Genomic DNA, 20,761 nt, shown 5'->3' with positions numbered 1-20,761 from the left:
CGAAGAATGATGTCTGAGATGTGGTCCCTAAACACAAGGAAAAATATATTTCCACCTCTATGTTAGCCTCACTCTCTTAAGAATCAATAATAAATCCAATTATTAAATTAAATAAATAAAATCATGAGAATTCCTCAAACTAAGGAGTCTAGTTTGGATGAGAGATTCTCTCCAACTAGCTCTCCTAAATTAGTGTGTAAGTTGAGAAATTGTCTCAACCAAGTGAGTCTAATATAGACGCATTATCTTAAGACCACTTACTCATGTATTTAAATGTATTATTAAATTATTTGAATAATGTGAATTACATGAGCATGAGAGACCACATGACGGCTCTCTGCTGTTTCCGCTAGTTTAATTTTTGTGTGTTAATTTGTTGTGAATATGGTTATATGACTTTGTGATTCTTATACATGTGGTATCAAAGCTTTTCGAGGGAACCTGTGTAAGGAGTGTTCAGCAGAGCCTATGCATGGATTAATCCTGGGAAGTCCATCGAATGTGGAAGCTAGTTTAAGTCAGTCATAAAATGTGAAGTTTGCGTAAAGGAATTGAAGTCCTCTTGGTGTGCGCTATTGAGTACTGAAGGTTCAATTAATTATTGAGTGCTCTATGTAGCATATGTTCCATTGGCAAGAATAACATGTCTCCTCGAAGAGATGGTAATGGCGTCGCCTGAGCGATGGACAGATGGACCTTTTTGATCTAGTTTGAAAGGAAATGACTTGGGTTGCATCAACACCTCTTTGTAATTCTATTGGTGGACTAATTCCGCCTTAGAAGATTTAATTGGGGCCTCCCATTTTTCATCAATATTCATCCATTCGGGCACACCAGAGTGACCATCGTGTGTTGACAAGACTGATTAGAATCGTCTGATTGCTTCCATTGTCCAATCTTTAGCATCCCAGCTGCAATCAGTTCAACTGCATTATCTTCCAAAGGTCATAATTGGGATAATGCATGTTATCAACACCTATTCCTTTGTTGATTTATTTTATGTCCTTCACTGACATCTTTGTAAATCTAATTGCAAGCGCATTCTCTTTTCCTTCAGCCATTACTGCCACAGGTGATTCTGCAAGAACGTCATCATCCAAAGCGCCACCAGGAGATGTGAGTCCAGGACACATGATGTTTGCTCCAGCAAGGACAAATTTGATTGCCCCTCTGTCTACCTGAAAATTTTTCATTATGTTTGGATATTGATGTAATAGACGCAGGGTCGGCATGTAAGGACCATCTCGAACGTTGAAGAAGAGTGGTACATTATTCACCAAAATCAGATTAATATGATTCTGGCATTTTGCAACTATAAGAGGAGATTTCTTTGGAAGTAAATCTTCTAATACAGGCTCCAAATATGGATACTCCTCTGCAATGCTTTGACGGATCTTGCGTTGCACAGATGCCTTTACTTGATTCTGGGAAGAAATTTCTTCACTAGAAAACTTTTTGAACATTTTTGCCACAAATTGTCAATCCCTGGAAATGAGTAAGCTTGGATTCAGTTAAAACCTGGATGAATTAATATCATATTTCCAGCCAAATGAGTTGTGTCAGATGAGAAAGTACTTCGCATCTTTTTCTTGTGTCCAGGTTTGAAAAATGAACTCTGTTAGATTAGCGAGTTCCATGCTGCCAGCCCCACACTTGCAGACCATTCGCTCATCAAGAACCTCTACGACCGCTTTGATGTTAGCTCTTTTCCAGCAATTCTAGGTTAATATCTAGAAAAGCGTCCACGTAGACTCCTTTCTCGTTGGCATGTGGTGAAAAGCATCCACGCAAACAAGTGAATGCGTTAATTTTTTTTTGGTGTTGTAAGTATGTAATTGCTTCCCTTCCTTTTAAGGTGCATTTTTGAATTGTGCTTTGACCTTTCAAAAAAGAGATTAGTTCACTTTTAAAGTGACTCCATTCAATTTTTAATTCACTTTTTAAAGGAATTTCATAAAATTCTTTTAAATGGGAGTTTAAAAGAAATTATAAAAAAAATTATTAAAGTTTTGGAGAGATAAGTGTGTATTTTTTTTAGTGTGGAGTGACAAGTGAGATTTTTATAAAGTAAGGGCTTATTTCTTTGTAATGGAGTGATAAGGTGTATTTGTTACGAAAGTCATTTTAATATTTTGTTGAAGAAAGTGGGTGAGTCAGTTTTGAAGACAATTTGCTTCCAAGCAGTTTTGAAATTTTTCAAGGAGTTCTGGAATTTTGAGAAGTTTCAACGATGATATTGTGAAGGTGAAGGTTGATGTACTCCATATTTAAATAAAAACACATATTTTTGGTGGTGATTGTGTCCTAGACCAACCCGAAATTGAATAAGGGGATCTTAGGTACACCATGTGTAATGAATGCATGTGCATGACTTGTGTTCAGATTATCAAAATGCTCTCTTTGTATTATGCTTAAACAACTACATGCACATAAGCAAGCTTAAGTATAAGAACACTTAATCAAGCTCCAGTAATCAAGCTTAAGTACACAAGCATAAAGCGTCACATCATCAACTTGATAAGATGATCTTCCAAGCAAGCACATTTCACATCATGTAATCAAAGCAATCAAGTTAAGGATGCTACAAAATCAAGCATTTCAAGCCAAGATGACATCAACATCATCAACACATTTTGTATCACTTGCAGATAAACATTTTTTAACTGAATTGTACGGGTGCATTATCCGTTGAAACCGACACCCAAGCTTTGAATTGATAGGGAATCAATTAAACCAAGTGAATCCATTGTTTTTTAACTGAGTCATTCAAATCATTGTAAGCAGTTCTCTTGGGTGCATTTTCGATAGTATTTGACACCCTTGTTTTGATCAATCAAGAGTGTGAGTTCAAGCAAGTGCAAATCTTACAAGCATCAAGCGAGCGTGAAAGCAAGCAAGTGTGAGTACAAAAAATCAATTGTTAAAACAAGTTCAAGCGAGCGTGCAACAATCAATCAAACATCAAGCGAGCGAGTTCTGAAAGTCCAACAAGTATTAAATGCAAGCGAGCGTGAGTTCCAACAAGTTCACATGGCAAAAAGCATTAAGTTGTTAAAGATTCTCAACAATTTGATCCTCTCAACTGCTGAAGACATGGTGAACATCAGCAAAACAACTCTTGCTGACATTCAAGTGCATATTCAACATGCACATGAAATGATTGAGTTCCTTCAACTATAGCCGCAACTGCAGAGAAATGAGTTGCAAGAGAAGCGTGTTGCTTCCAAGTCTTTGACCAATCTAGAGACAACTTATCATTCGACTTCATTCATCCAACTAGCTTCTAGTGTTGAAATTGTTCCAGTTCAACTTTCTTCCAAACCCATCATCAAGCCATGGGAAGAACTTCAAAGTAATCAAAATAGACGCGGTTTAGGATATGTCAAAGATAATGACAACTTACATATCCTTGATTATTCAAAGCCCATTCAGTTCGTCAGTGCCGGATTACTTGCACAAATCACCTCAACAAGTTCTAAACAACTTGGAGACCGACGCCAATGCACACAAACTGAAGTTGCAGACAAACCGACATGTTCTCATTGTCAAAGAACCAGTCATCTGGAAGATCAGTGTTTTGATCTCCATCCTTGTCAACATTGTGGCAAGCAGAATCATTCATCAGAGAAATGTTGCAAACAAGACTAACCTGCTAGATTAAAGATCGATTATTCATGGATTGATCCATGGGAATGGTCATCCACAGCCAAAATATTGTACAAGTCTTACAATCAGATTCACTCACACATATTGCAGCCAACAGTCAAATGAAGATGGTACTCTCGTGCAGTTGAACGGGGGAGTACACCAGTGAGATACTCCTCCACCTACAGGGGGGATTTCAGATATAACCTGGAGAAGATTGCCTCTCCTTTTAGCTGACAAAGGGGGGAAATGTCAATGAAATTGACAAGTGGTTTTCAAACTGAAAGTCTCAACAACATCAATGAAGCAACCAGTGGGAATCTTCATTATCTAGTGGGCGATCATCATCAGCAAATACGCCAATGGGTGTTCATCAAATTGTGTTAGTGGACACTGGATGTTGTTTTCAAGAAAAGGACAGTTGTATCCTTTTGTGGCTTGGCACATGATGGAGTTGTCAAGCGACATTCAGAGATGAATCAGTCATGCAGCTGACTCATGGTCTCTTCATATTGTAGTTTCTTCAACATCCATCTTTGGTGGTTTTTCAGGAAAATGTTTTTTGAGGATCAACTTGAGAACTTGGAAGATGGTTCCTTGCTCATTTTGGATTTATCATTGAGGGGGGAATGTTAGCCTCACTCTCTTAAAAATCAATAATAAATCCAATTATTAAATTAAATAAATAAAATCATGAGAATTCCTCAAACTAAGGAGTCTAGTTTGGATGAGAGATTCTCTCCAACTAGCTCTCCTAAATTAGTGTGTAAGTTGAGAATGTTGGGTTGTGTTATATTCTTTCCACAAATAGCCCACGTAGTTAACCGGGGGGTTAGAAGGGGGGCATAGCCCCCCTTTGTTGCGCCGATTGTGTAGTGGGGGGGGGGGGTCACAGGGGGTTTGAGGGGTGCAGGTAACCCCACTCTATGGGGTCTGGGGCAGCGTCCTAAAAAATTTTGTTTTTGGACCCTATGTTAGGTTGGGTGGACCTACATATGGTTTTGTGCATGATTTTTGCACATGGTTTTGGACGCGATGGTTTTTTGGTCCATGGTTTTGGATGCGATGGTTTTTGGTCCATGGTATTGGATGCTTTAGCATGTATAGATATGTATTGTAACATTGAAAGTAACATAATAAAAAATCAAGCTGGTAGTCCCGGTTTTTGGATCCAGGGGAAATCTCTATGTATATGTGTTTTATGTGTTATGCTCTCGCATTGTTTATTTTCTATGTTTTAGAATTTGTATGCAGGTAATTTCTGTATGGGGTTAAAACCTACATTTGGTATCAGAGTTGTTTTGGCTTCAAGGGGACGCCTTTGTTGCTGAGGGGTTTCGCTCGGGCCTGTGGTAGACCCTGTTCAGTGGGAGATCTGTGAGATCGATTCTGGTGGTGAAAGAAGATGGCGAGTAGTGGAAAGATAGAGATCGAGAAATTTAATGGTCAGAGTTTTGAGCTGTGGAAACTCAAGATGGAGGATCTGTTGGTGGATAAAGATCAGTGGATCGCAGTAGATCTGGGTACTAAACAATGGGAGTGTCCGATGAAGAATGGAAGAAGTTGGATCGGAAGGTAAAGAGCACAATACGGTTGTGTGTCTCAGATTCAATGTTGTTGAATGTATCAGGGGAAGCTACGACGAAGGCTTTGTGGGACAAGTTAGGGACTTTGTACCAATCTAAGTCTCTAGTGAATAAACTGTTCCTACGGAAAAAGCTGTATAACCTGAGGATGAAAGATGGAGACTCAGTGACAGAGCATCTGAACGCATTTAATACTGTGGTAATTCAGTTAACATCTGTTGATATTAAAATTATATATGAAGATAAGTGCATCAGTTTGTTGTGTTCTCTACCATATTCATGGGATAGTCTGGTTATTGCAATAGGTAGCAATGCAACTGCCTTGCAGTTTGATGAAATAGTCTCATCCTTGCTGACGTAGGAGATGAGACGGAAAAATATGGAGAGCTAGAATGGTGATGCCTTATTTGTACAAGGGCGGTCCTAGAACATAAACAAAAATAAGTCATCGAATGGGAGATCTAAATCTCCAGGAAAACCTATAAAAGTGGTGTGCTAGAAATGCGGAAAGGAAGGGCACTACAAAAGGAACTATAAATCTAAAGCTCCTAATAAAGGAAAGGGATCTGATGATGCTCCTTTTGCAGAGGTGAAAACCACCTCAGATGAAGGTGGGGATGTGTACTTGTCTTCTTCAAGTACTCATGTAGATCGTGAGGCATGGTTGATTGACTCATGTGCATCCTTTCACTTCACTCCCCATAGAGAGTGGTTCTGCGAGTATGAGAAATATGATGGCGATGATGTCTTCTTGGGGGATGATAGGAGGGCTAGAATCATTGGTCGTGGAAAAGTAAAGTTGAATTTGCAAGGTGGAAGGGTTAGAACACTTGTGGGTGTTTTGCATATTCTTGCACTAGCCAAAAATCTGATTTCTGTAAGCAAGCTGGATGATGCAGGTGTAAAAATAGTGCTCGAGAAGGATACCTACAATATGGTTCGGGGGGCACTGGTATTGATGTGGGGATTTTGAATTGGAACTCTATACAAGCTGCAAGGTAGCACTGTTGTTAATGGGTGCAACAGTTCTGTGGTTCCTAAAAGTGGAGAAGAAAATCTGGTGGTCTCTGGAGAGAAGACCATGTTGTGGCATCAAAGGCTTGGACATATTGGAGAGAAGGGCCTTCGAATACTTCATGGTAAAGGTATGGTAGAAGGTATGAGTAATAGCTCTCTGGATTTTGATTTCTATGAAAATTGTGTATATGGGAAGTAGAATCGGGTGAGTTTCCCCTCTGGTGGTAAGAGGGCGAAACAAAAATTAGAACTTGTGCACAGTGTTGTTTTTGGACCTGTGAAGGTTCCATCACTGGGTAAGTCTATGTACTATGTATCATTTATAGATTACTTCTCAAGGAATACATGGATATATTTTCTTAAGAAGAAATCTGAAGTCTTTGACAGGTTTAAAGAATTTAAGGCTCTGGTGGAAAACTAGACAGAGAAGAAGATAAAGGTGTTGAGGACACATAATGGTGGAGAGTTTTGCACTAAGGAATTTAAAGAATTCTGTAAGAAGTGTGGTATAGCATGACAAAAGACTACTCCATACACACCTGAGAAAAATGGAGTTGTAGAAAGAATGAACAAGACGTTGATGGAAAGGGCAAGAAGCGTGCTCAGTGGTGTCGCGTTAGGATAGGAATTCTGGGCAGAGGCAGTGGAGATAGCATGTTACCTGGTCAACAGATCATCTTCATCAACGTTGGAGGATAAGACTCCACAAGAGGTATGAACTGGTAAGAAACCCTCTCTTTCACATCTGAGGGTATTTGGATGTGATGCATATGTACATGCTCCATAGTAGAAAAGACCTAAGTTGGATAGTAAATAAAAAAAGTGCATCTTTATTGGGTATAAGGATGGTTTAAAGGGTTATAAGCTTTGAAACCCAGTAACAAGGAAGGTTGTGTACAACCGAGATGTGGTATTCATAGAGGTGAAAGATGTTATTAAACATGAAGTCCAACCAAAGGAACCTGAGAAGATAGAGTTTGAGCTTAAGGAGGAAGATTCAAACTCTACAACAGAGGAGGAATCAGAAGATGAAGAGCCACAAACTCTGGGTGTGAGAAGATCAGTTCGAGAAAGAAGGCAGCCAGAAAGGTATAGTCCATCTACTTTTTGTTCAAATTTTGCTTTATCTATTACTGATGATGATCCCAGAACTGTGAAGGAAGCAGTAGATTCAGAGGATGGAAAACTCTGGAAAGAGGCCATGGTTGATGAAATGGCATCTTTGCACAAAAATGAGGCATGGGATCTGGTGGAGTTGTCGGCTGGAAGGAAACCCATTGGCAACAAATGGGTGTTCAAGAAGAAGACAAATGTAGAAGGAAAGGTGGAGAAATACAAAGCTTGGTTGGTAGAAAAAGGTTATTCCCAGGTGCCGGGAATTGATTTTGGTGATATTTTTTCTCTTGTTTCAAAGGTGGCTTCTATTAGATTACTTCTATCTGTTGCTGCTGCTTTTGATTTTGAGGTAGAACAGATGGATGTGAAGACAACATTTCTTCACGGGGATCTAGAAGAGGAGATCTACATGAAGAAACCTGAAGGCTTTGTGGTGAAGGCTAAGAAAGAGCTGGTATGCAAGTTAAAGAAGTCTATGTATGGGTTAAAACAATCACCAAGTATGTGGTATCAGAAATTTGATACATTTATACAGGGACTTGGCTTCACCAGAAGCAAAGCATATCACTGTGTGTATTTTAAATTAATTGGTGACCGTGTTATTTATCTGGCCTTGTATGTGGATGATATGTTGCTGGTTGGAAATGATAAAGAAATTATCCAGGATTTAAAGACCTATTTGTCCTCCAAATTTGACATGAAAGATATTGGTGTTGCAAACTATATTTTGGGCATGGAAATTAAGAGAGATCGGACAAAGAGGAAGCTCTGGTTAAACTAGAGGAAGTATGTTGAGACAATATTGCAGAGGTTTAATATGTAGGGTAGTAAACCAGTGAAGGTTCCTATTCCTTTAGGTGTAAAGTTATCTGCTGAACAGTGTCCCAAGACACAAGAAGAGGAAGAGGACATGTCCCGTGTTCCATATGCAAGTGTAGTCGGTAGCCTGATGTATGTGATGGTATGTACTAGACCAAATATTGCACATGTAGTGGGAGTATTGAGCAGGTTTATGTCAAAACCAGGGAAGAAGCACTGGACATCAGTGAAGTGGGTTTTCAGGTATTTGCGTGGCACTAGTGATTATGGTTTGTGCTACCAAGGAAGATCAGGATTGGATAGAGTGTTGGATATTCATGGCTTTGTTGATGCAGACTAGGCTGGAGATCTGGATCATAGAAATCTACAAGTGGGTATCTTTTTAACCTATTTGGAGGTGCAATCAGTTGGTTGAGTAAGAAACAGTCTGTAATGGCACTATCAACTATAGAGGCAGAATACATGGCAGCCACTCATGCAAGCAAGGAATCAGTTTGGTTACAGAGATTGTGCTCAAGTATGGGGTTAGTACGGGGAGATATAATGATAGACTGTGACAGCCAAAGTGCAATTTTCTTGGCAAAGAACCCTACTTACCATTCAAAGACAAAGCACATTGATGTTCAGTATCACTTTGTGAGGGGTATGATAGAAGACAAAAAGGTGTTGCTGGTAAAGGTGGACACTTTGAAGAATACTGTAGATGCATTGACAAAATTTGTGAGCTCTGAGAAGTTCTCTTGGTGTAGAGAAACAATGGGCATTGTAGGGCTGGATAAATGACTAAGCTCTCTTGTGGCCCCCTGTGGAAAGAAAACAACAAGTGGGAGAATTATTGTTTTGAGGCTTCTGCGATAAGTCGACTTCCATTCCCCGTGCATCTCTCATCCCTATTTATTCAAACCCAAGGAGATCTGTCCTACACAATTACTGATCTATCCTAATGATGAGCCACGGTGGAGGTCTCGAAACTTCGATACAAACAAATCATGGATGCGATAACTCTGGAAGAAAACAATGCACAAGTGGGAGAAGGTTGGGTTGTGTTATATTCTTTCCATGACTAGCCCATGTAGTTAACGGGGGGTTAGAAGGGGGGAAGATCCCCCCCTTTGTTGCACCGATTGCGTAGCGGAGGGGGGTCACAGGCGTTTGAGGGGTGCAGGTAACCCCACTCTATGGGGTCCGGGGTAGCGCCCCGGAAAATTTTGTTTTTGGACATTATGTTAGGTTGGGTGGACCTACATATGGTTTTGTGCATGATTTTTGCACATGGTTTTGGACACGATGGTTTTTTGGTCCATGGTTTTGGACGCGATGGTTTTCGGTCCATGGTATTGGATGCTTTGGCATGTATAAATATGTATTGTAACATTGAAAGGAACATAATGAAAAATCAAGCTGGTAGTCCTGGTTTTGGGATCCAGGGGAAAATCTCTGTGTATATGTGTTTTATGTGTTATGCTCTTGCATTGTTTATTTTCTGTGTTTTAGAATCCGTATGCAAGTAATTTTTGTACGGGGTTGAAACCTACAGAGAAATTGTCTCAACCAAGTGAGTCTAAGATAGACACACTATCTTAAGACCACTTACTCATGTATTTAAATGTATTATTAAATTATTTGAATAATGTGAATTACATGAGCATGAGAGACCACATGATGGCTCTCTCATGCTCATGTAATTCACATTATTCAAATAATTTAATAATACATTTAAATACATGAGTAAGTGGTCTTAAGATAATGCGTCTATCTTAGACTCACTTGGTTGAGACAATTTCTCAACTTACACACTAATTTAGGAGAGCTAGTTGGAGAGAATCTCTCATCCAAACTAGACTCCTTAGTTTGAGGAATTCTCATGATTTTATTTATTTAATTTAATAATTGGATTTATTATTGATTTTTAAGAGAGTGAGGCTAACATTCCCCTCCTCAATGATAAATCCAAAACGAACAAGGAACCATCTTCCAAGTTCTCAAGTTGATCCTCAAAAAACATTTGCCTGAAAAACCGCCAAAGCTGGATGTTGAAGAAACTACAATATGAAGAGACCATGAGTCAGCTGCATGACTGATTCATCTCTGAATGTCGCTTGAAAACTCCATCATGTGCCAAGCCACAAAAGGATCCAACTGTCCCTTTCTTGAAAACAACATCCAGTGTCCACTGACACAATTTTATGAATGCCGACAGGCGTATTTGCTGATGATGATCGACCATTGGCTGCTTCGTTGATGTTGTAGAGACTTTCAGTCTGACAACCACTTGTCAATGGCTCTACAAGATCAAGCATGGAGTTGATGAAAGTGCTGAAAATTTCAAGGCCAGGTTTGTTGCTCAAAGCTTCTCTCAAAAGGAAGGTGTGGACTATGATGAGGTATTTGCACCAGTTGCCTGATATACCACCATCCATTCGATTATAGCCCTTGCTTCCTCACAAGGATGGAACCTAGACTAGATGGATGTCAAAATTTCCTTCTTGCATGGTTCAATTAATGAGGAAGTCTATGTAGAAAAACCATAGGTGTTCAAAGTTCTAGATCGAAAGACACATGCATGCAAGATAAAGAAATCCCTCTATGGGTTGAAGCAAGCTCCCCGGGCTTGGTATGAGAGGATTGACAGTTATCTGATGAAGCTGGGTTTTAAAAGAAGTGAAGCTCATCTAAAGCTTTACTTTAAGGTTGAAATTGATAGGCCTCCCATCTTGGTACTTTATGTGGATGATCTCTTTCTAACAAGTGGAAAACCTATTATTTATCAATGCTAGAGGGAGTTGGCTTCCGAATTCAAGATGAACGACCTAGAATTGACGCACTACTTCCTAGGCTTGGAGGTCTTGCAAAATCCAAGTGAGATTTTCCTTTCCAACTGAAAATACATTGTGAAGCTATTTGAAAGATTTGGGATGGTGGATTGTAAGTCCATAAATACTACGATGGAACTCAATTTAGAGAAGCTACATGGAAGTGTTGTTGGGCTCGATTTGGGAAATACTTCTGAGTATCGTCAACTCATGGAGGCCCTGATGTTATTGGTGAAATCTTGTCCGACCATATGCTTTTCAGTGAATATGTTGAGTTAATTTATGGCTGACCCTCATCACATACATTCGATTGTTGCCAAGAATCTTCTAAGATATCATTGGGGCACAATCACCTATGGAATGAGATACACAGCCGAGAATGTGATGCTCCATGGTTATTCTGATGTTGATTGGGTTGGCAGTGTGGTGGATTGTAAGAGGACGTCTGGATGTTTCTTCTCACTAGGTTCTCCTTCGATATCCTAGATGAACAAGAAGCAAAAATTGGTTGCCTTGAGCATCGCTGAGGCTAAATATATTGTTGCTAGTATGGCCTCCTGTGAAGCTATTTGGTTAAGGAAGCTCTTTAGTGAGCTGTTTGGACATGTGCTGGATACCACCATGATATTCTACGATAATCAAAGTGGGATTTGTCTTTCCAAGAATCCTGTGTTTCATGACCGCTCCAAGCATATTGATAGTAGGTACCACTTTATTCGAGATATGGTACAACGAGGAGAAATAAGGCCCCGTCACATTGGGACTGATGAACAGGTCATAGATATTCTTGCAAAGGCCCTGGGGAAGGTCAAATTCTTAACCTTCCGTGAACAACTTGGAGTTGTGGGGAGACCATCTTATGAGGGTCCCCTTTGAGTTGGATATTAAGCTTTGGGAGCTTTGGGGGGCTTTGGGTACTTCATGGAGCTATGAGTGACCATAGGGTGAGTGGTTCACCTTCCCCTAGTGGTACGCCATGTATAGGGTGAGTGGTTCACCTTCCCCTAGTGGTACGCCATGTATAAGGTGAGTGGTTCACCTTCCCGTGTGATACCCCATGATGGTTGATATATTCATAGGATGAGTGGTTCACCTTCTCCTGCGAATACATCCTACCCCTACAGTCCGGGACTCATGGGAAGTACCTCTCATCTAGCCAATGAGTAGGGAAATGAGGATAGGGACCATTGTACTACTGATGGATGCATCGTGTACTACCATACTCCCTATGTGAGGATGCTTGATATTGATATGGGATTAATGGAGACTGACTTAGGGTCAGTGGAGAGTGGTATGATACACTCTTGATCATTTCTTATTCATTATTTCTTCATGGTTCAATAGAGCAGAGTGGAGTAAATCAGAGCAGGGATGACAGGGATGGTACAAATTGTTAGATGGTTTTGCACGTGGAGTTCTCCTAGGTTGAAAGGGAGTGTTAAATTTGGAAACTAGGGAAAAACTCCACCTTGGACAATTCATATGATGGAGATGATATTTTTTTCGGATTCCTCTTTTCAAGAGGTGTAGGATTGATCTAAATATCATCTCATTCTGACATGTATAAATGGAATTATGAATTTATTTCTTCTATGCACAAATTGCCAAGGTTGACGAGTAATCTAATTTAGGCTCAAGAAGCCCAAAAGTCATGTCTTTTCACCCTCAACATTGCATATAAATAGAAGAATAATCTATCTCATTTGGAAATTCATTGTCTCACACATATCTCTCTCTCTCCTCCTCTGATTAGGTCGTATGAATTTCAGCCAACCTTCTTCTCCGCCACATGTGTGAAGGTTTGACTATGTTTTCTGTTTTCCTGCGTTGACCAAATTGCAACAAGTTTGACCAACTTGACTAGGAAATATTTGACCTTGTTTGACTATTTTTTTCTTGGGAGAATTTATGTTTGGGCAGCCTGAATTCTCCAGCAAAGATTTCGAGGATTTATGGGAAGGTATAGTTAATGCCCAAGCCATATTTAGTGGAATTTGCATACGCCCATTTATTTTTATTGTTGGAATAGGCAAGTGAGTAGGATTTATATCATCCCAAGGAGGCTCGATGTATTTGGGAAAATCTATGACAACAAATGTTGGAAGTTGTGGAGGTGCATTTGATTCTTTGTAAAATATGGATATAATTTGCTCGAGGGAACCATTAACAAGTCCAGCTAAAACCCAAAGGTTGGAAGTTAGCATTACTTTTTGGCCTTTTCATAGAAAGACATTTGCTCAAGACGCTCGTCTTCTGAGGAAAGGCTAGAATATGTGTTTTTGTCTTCTTCGATGGATCTCGCGACTGGAGTCTCTTCCTTTTATTGTCAATACTCATCTGGAAGACAAAGTTATTGACATATGTGATGGATATTCCTTGGTAGGAAAACAAAGGGTATCTTATAAACATGCAATTATTGAAGCTTTCAGTCATACGGATCTATTTACACCTCTAAATGGATCTATTGTTGACAATAATGAAGTTAGACAACCCTAGAATATTGATGAAACTTGTAATGAAACCCTTGAGGACATATACAACTACAGTGCAGAGAATGAAAATGATGCCAAGAAAATCATTAATGAAGAATACGGGCTTTCCCTAATAAAAATTTCTCTCTGGACCACATAAAATGCAAAGATGTTCTCTTCTCCATGAACGTGTGGACAATAATTCATGCACTAGATTTTAAAAAGGAAATGTAGAAAATGAACCTCTAAAAAATCCACATGAAGTCAATGTCGAGGGACAATTTTAGGGCCTGGAAAATGTGCACTCTGGAATGATCGATGATATAGGTCAAAATGATCTTGAAACCAAACAGAGGGCATTTTCTCAACATAGTCATAAACAAGATATGGTTTCTCTAACCACTCAACTTATGGGGTACCTTTCAAAGTGTGATTCACATCAATAAGATCTGTATACACACAGGTAACCAAAAAATACAATTGCAAGAAAAAAAACTACTAGCAGGAGTAACAAGTTTGGATATGATCACAAGCCTTATGATATTTTTCATAGCAAAGATGCTCTCTAGCACATTGAATATGTGGTTCATCCCAAGTGGACTATTTTCTTGCATCATTACATTGGTTTCAATGCTACCAGTGAAAGGGCTAATGACAAGTTGAATATTTAAATCAACCATGTTGGAACCAAGCAACTAGTGGTTCAAAACTATAGGCTTGTTGAGCACCATGCAAATATAGCTAAAGGAAAACATTCTGATGCGGAATCTAGTGCCAGAAGCCATGTACAACCCAATCAAGAAACTGACATATTTATCAAAAATTTAAGTGCAACTTACATGACATGATACCACAGATAGTTGTAGTTGTAGATCTGTCCCTGACTACTCTGTATAAAGATCTAGGAACAAAAATGACAAATGAAGTCATACCCACTCTTTTCATACTCTGGGGGACAAGACTAGTTCTAATATAATTCAAAAAGACACAAAAATTGGCAGAGTTGACCAATGTGAAATATTTTTGAAGAGTGCTCTTCATGCTACTAGAAGAATAGCTAACTCACATGATATTTTATATCTAGAGGAACAATGGGATCCATATCCCCTCCATGACTATGAGTTCCTTGTCCACAATGAAATAATGGAACGAATGGAAAGAATTTTAAGCTTAAAATATTTAGAGTTTTAATTTTTACTACACAACATATGGGTGACCGACCAAGAATCAATTATGATGGAGAATCCATCTTAAATAGCCCGATAGACAAAAAAAAATGTGTTTTTACTCTAAAATTACTTAATGTTCGACATGAGACTGAGAATAAAATTTGGATTTTAAAAGTATTTCACATGGATTAATGCTTTCCCAAACAATTATTAAATAGGGATCAGTTTGGTTGGATCACTAGCACTTGCAATAGATTTAGGGGTCAGTTTGGTTGGATCACTAGCACTTACAACAAATATAGGGGCCATTACAAGTGCTAGTGACACATGGGCAATCAACCTCCAACATGTTCTCTTCTAAGACATAGTGCTGCAAAATTAAATCACATCATAATTGTTTTCAGATTCTAAACAATAGGCAGTAAAATTGATATTATATTGTGCAAAATGAAACTGTTACAAGATACATCCATGTACCACTGGCCACATCCAGCTACTAGTTTAAACTAATTTATCACAATATTGTGGCCATGCTTTAAACTAGAACCCAAACTTTGACTGGCATAAGCGTGAGAGAATGTTAGGCCTATGAAAATATTGGAAAGAGCCATAAATAGGCCAGACAAATAGAAAATAAACAATTACTAGTGACCAATCTTTACTAGTTTGTAAATGTTATGCAACCAGCTCACAAAATAGAAGAAAAGATAGATCAACACCTTCAAAATCAGCCTCTTTGAGGGGGCAACCTCCTTTACATTACACAAATGAACAATTCTTGGATGATACAAATGACAAAACCTCCTTTCTATATATAGGAGTCTAAGGGGTCACAATATAGTCAAAGCCGACATAACAATAATAATATAAGGGCACAACAATAACAATAGTGGGCTTCTATGGGGCACAATAATAACAATATGGGGACAATATGGGCACAACAATAACAATAAGGGCTACAATGACAATAGTAATGGGGGAATCACTAGTATTATAGGTACCTAACATGCCCCTCTCCTTCAAAAATGTGTTGTCCTCAATGCTTGAGTAGTTCTGGATGCTTCTGTATAAAATTCTCACCCTCCCATGTGGAATCTTTAGCGGGTAAGTTCTTCCACTTGATGAGATACTCTGAAATTGATCAATTTCGTAGCTATCAAGTTCTTGTTTCTATGACTACTTTAGGTTCCAATATGATTTTTCCTTCCTTGTCAAGTTCTAGAAATATTGTTTGAACTGGGAGTTTATCACCTATAACCTTCTTTAAGCATGAAAGATGGAAAACTGGGTGCACTTGGGAAGCTGTAGGAAGCTCCAATTTGTATGCCATAGTACCAATGTTTTGCAACACCTTGTACGGACCATAATACTTTGGTGATAATTTATTATCCTTCTTAGCTTTCTTGAGGGACATTTGTTCATATGGTTGTAGTGTAGGAATACCCGGTCACCTACATCAAAACTTCTTTCACTGTGATGTTGATCTTCCTGTTGTTTCATTCTATTTTGTGCCAAAGTGAGATTATCATTTAAGAGTTGGAGAACTTGTTGTTGATGCTCAATGTGATCTTCCAATGCTTGAACCTTGGAATTTTATGTTAAATATGATGTGATGGATGGTGTATGATATCCATAAAGTGCCATAAATGGGGTCATTTTTGTTGGAGTGAGGCAACCATTTGACCCATTATTTATGTTTATTAGATACAAAGCAACAAAGATATCCTTACAAACATTTTTTTACTATCTCAGTTTTCCCATCAAATTGAGCATGATAATATGAGCTATGAGCTGACTGAGTACCAAGACAAGAAAATAATTCTGTCAGAAAAATTCCAGTGAAAATGGGATCTCTCTCGCTTACAATAATCTTTGAGTTTCCATGTGGCTTTTGAATTGTTTCCATAAATGCAGTAGGAACTGTACTTGCTTTAAATGGATGCAATAATGCACAAAAGTGTGCATACTTGGTAAGTCTTTTAACTACCACCATGATGACACTCTTTCCTTCGAACTTGGGTAAACCCATGATAAAATCCTTTGAAGCCTCCTCCCAACATTGGCTTGGAATGGATAAAGGTTCTAATAGACCCAGGGTCTTAATTGTTTCAACTTTATTTTGTTGGAAAACCAAACATTCCGCCACAAACTTTTGAATATCCGATTTAAGTCCATCCCCAAAAAATTCCTTCTTAACCCTGTGGTAAGTTTTTAAAAATCCTGTTTGCCCTCCTAAGGGAGAGGTGTGAAATTCCATAAGAATCTTTTGTTTGAATTGGGAATTCTTACATAGGTATAAGTGATCTTTGTACCATAACGAATCATTTTTCCAGCTAAATGTATAAGATGTACTGGGATCTTGTTGTAACTTTTGAATAAGTGCCAACACTTTTTCTTCATTCTTCCATTCATCCCTTGCTTCGTTTATCAAATCTAGTTAGATAATAGAAATGGCGCAAAGCAATGCTTCCACATCCTCATCCTTTCTTGAGAGTGCATCTGCCACAACATTTTACTTCCCTTTTTTGTAGATGATTTCAAAGTCATAACCCAACATCTTTGTGACCCATTTTTGTTGCTTTTCTGAAGATAATCTTTGTTCTAAAAAGTATTTAAGACTATCATGATCTGTTTTTATCTTGAAGTGTCTTCCCATTAGGTAGGGTCACCATTTCTTAAGTGCATGTAGTACTGACAACATTTCCTTCTCATAAATAGCTTTGTGTAAGTACTTTTCTTTGATTGGACGACTTTATAAAGCAATGGGTCTTTCTTCTTTCATTAAAACAAACCAATTCCATTTCCTAAGGCATCACATTGCACAATAAATGTTTTTGTGAAGTCTGATGTAGCTAAGACTGGTGCTTAGTACATTGCCTCTTTAAGATGTTCAAAGGCTTTCGTTGCTTCTGGAGTCCATGAAAATGCATCTTTATTCAATAATGTTGTTAGAGGAGCTGCTATTCTCCCATAATTCTTAACAAACATGCGATAATACCCTTTCAACCTAAGAAATCCTCATAGATGCTTTATGGGTGTGAGGATTTTCCATTCCTTAATGGCTTTAACTTTTCTAGGGTCTACCTTAACACCTTCATGAGATACAATAAGACCAATATATTCCACCTCTTATACTCCAAAGAAACGTTTGGATCTTTTTGCATATAATTGTTTCTCCTCCAGTAGTTTGAGCACCCTGTCAACATGTTGAACATGATTCTTCCAACAGTTGTTGAAGACTAGTATATCATCAAAAAATAATAACACAAATTTTCTAAGGAAGGGTTTGAAAATGGAATTCATCAAACCTTGAAATGTAGAAGCTACATTGGTAAGGCCAAAAGGCATGACCAAAAATTCATAATGACCCTCACGAGTTCTAAATGTTGTTTTCAGAATGTCTTCAGTCTTCATTATGATTTGATGATATCCTGAATGGAGATCCAACTTGGTCAGGTAAATTGATTCATGCAATTCATCCAATAATTCATCAATGACGGGAATGGGAAATTTATCTTTAATAATGAGCTTGTTGAGCTCCTGATAATCCGGACACATGCACCTTGACCCATACTTCTTGTGCACCGAGACTACTGGAGTAGAGAAAAAACTTTGACTAGGTTGAATTATACCAACCTCTAGCATTTCTGCAACCATATGTTCAATTTCACTCTTTTGGGCATAGGAATATCTGTAAGGCCTGATGTTTGGATGAACACTTCCTGGAATCAAATGAATAGCATGATCATGATCACGAATAGGTGGGAGGCCTTTGGGAGTCTCAAATACCTTAGAATGATTTTCCAAGTCTTTTTGGAGATATGGAAAAATAGATGATTTCGATGTGGGAACCTCTAGTGAACATAATTGTGCAATTACACCTTGTTTTTATTTCTTTAGAAGCTTTGTCATTCCGTTAGAGCTTATTATCTTTCCCGGTTTCCTTGCGGTACCCCTTAATTCACCTTCCTTTCCTTCCAAAGAAAATTTCATGAAGAGTTCTTGAAAATTAAAAGCTATTGTACCTAAGGATTGTAGCCATTAGACTCATAGTACAACATCAACACCACCCATTGGAATGGAAAGCATTGGGCTATTCAATACATATTATCCCATGGATAACTTGATATTATGGCACTTTCCAAAGCAATTTATGATTCCTCCACTTGCAACCATCACTTGAGACTCTGGTGCTAGATATAGGAAGCAATTCAATTCCTTGGATATCTTACAATGAATAAAATTATGGGTACTTCCCGTATCAATCAACACTATTACCTTTTTCTTCTTGATATGTCCTTCTCTCTTGATAGTTTGAGGAGTGGTAATTCCGGCCAATGCATTACAAGATATGGTCGTATTCATTTCTTCTTTCTCTAGGGTTTGTTCCTAGTGTATATCTTCTTCTTTTGACGTTTCCTATTCCTTTTCTTCCTCTTCTTCACAATCTATGTAAAATAATTTCTTCTCAGCACACTTATGACCTTTAGTGTATTTTCTATCACAACTGTAACAAAGACCTTTTGCTGTTTTTTCTTCCAATTTTTGTGGTGTCAACCTTATAGGTTGTGGAAGTCTAGGAGAAACAACACTTCCATCTTTATAGTTGTGAGTAGTAGGCTTCCTTGTTGTCATAATTTTGCTTTCCATTTTTCTTGCCAGCTTGAATGCCTTCTCCAATGAATGAAGTTCCCAAAACCGAACCTCATGTTGGATGTTATCCTTTAAAGTCCTTATGAACACATCAATCCTATGCTCCTATGGAATATATTTTACCCTTATATTCAATTTTTAGAAGTCCTCAATGTGCTCCATCATTGAACCCTTTTGTTTGAGATTTATCAATTGGCTAAAAAAGGTTTTTCTTTTTGTATCCTCATAATGTGCTATCATTTCTTCCATAAAAATTGCCCAAGTGACAATTTTGTTATGAGAGCAAAGCCATTGATACCATACAAACTGATTTGGTTCCAAATATAAAGTTTCAATGCATAGCTTTTGTGTGTTTTTCACATTATGGAGATCAAAATATTGTTACATATGTAGTATCCATGTTACGTGATCCTTGCCATCAAAATTCCTCATATAGATCTTTGGAACTTGGTGGGTCTTTGTTCCAACGTTAGAGTCTATGAAATCATGATTAACATTTCTTTTGTTTTCATCATGAGTTTCCTCAACTAAATTTTCGCCATTAGGAAGCCTTTCTTGTAGAAATTTGTCAAACCTTCTTTCAAACCTTCCACATCTTTCTTCAAATCTTCAATGTTGTCATTCTTTCAATCATGACTAACATTTCTTTTTTTATCATTATGAGTTTCCTCTACTACCTTTTCGCCATTAGGAAGCCTTTCTTGTAGCAACTTTGTCAAACCATCCTTCCAACCTTCCATGTATTTCTTCCAATCTTCAATGTTGTCTTTCATACCATCTATCTTAGCTTCCATGCATTTCTTTAAACCATCCATCTTAGCTTCTGTTACTTTTTGTGAGAGTGAAATTTGTTGCACTTGGTCTCGTAATTTTGATATATCATGTTGCATTTCTTCCTCTTCTTCATGAGTCATGCTAGATATTTCAGGTTGCTTACTAGGTGTTTCCATTTTCTTTCTTCGGGAATTCAATTAATGATAATAATGCTTCACTATGCCCTTTGAAATCCTTCAAACTAATTTTTCAAACCAAACTTATGCAAAATTTTAAAAAAACTACACACCTTTTTACACTTTGTAGGAGCTCGATATTGAATCTGCTGTATCTCTGTAATTTTGGATCTCCAAGGTATGAAATTGCATCCTCTGGTAGCCCTCTGAATCCTCTTTCTAACCCCACAAGTCTGTGTTGGAAATAATACTGAGAGGGGGGATAAATTAGTATTAGTAATTCAATAATTTTTCATTTCCATAATTAGATTCATATACGCTACTTCAGTTAATGGAACTTGCATGTATATGCAACCGTGTTTAAGGCAACTAGCATATATCCTGCAGACTTATGATTCAGTTAATTCATCATATGTTGATCTTTAATCAGTGCATCAGAACCATATAAACAGTAACCAGTGGCAGTAAAAATAGAACAGACAATCGCACACAAGAACACAAGATATAAGGTGGAAACCCAAT

The 20,761-nt window shown here is 38.1% G+C and overlaps 2 pseudogenes; one reads left to right on the top strand and one right to left on the bottom strand.

Annotated features, from left to right (window-relative positions):
- Nucleotides 1-917: 917 nt before the first annotated feature.
- Nucleotides 918-1,562, bottom strand: LOC149231795 (uncharacterized; annotated as a pseudogene).
- Nucleotides 1,563-11,128: 9,566 nt separating this feature from the next.
- LOC149231794 (chaperonin CPN60-2, mitochondrial pseudogene) overlaps nucleotides 11,129-20,761 on the top strand; it is a 28,290-nt pseudogene continuing 18,657 nt past the window's right edge.

Source organism: Pinus tabuliformis, chromosome J (genome assembly GCF_031772625.1).
Source record: "Pinus tabuliformis cultivar Carrire ecotype Pingquan chromosome J, CPIR1, whole genome shotgun sequence".
NCBI lineage: Eukaryota > Viridiplantae > Streptophyta > Pinopsida > Pinales > Pinaceae > Pinus > Pinus tabuliformis.
Note: the sequence above shows the minus strand (reverse complement) of the source record. Positions and strands in the feature narration are given on the sequence as shown.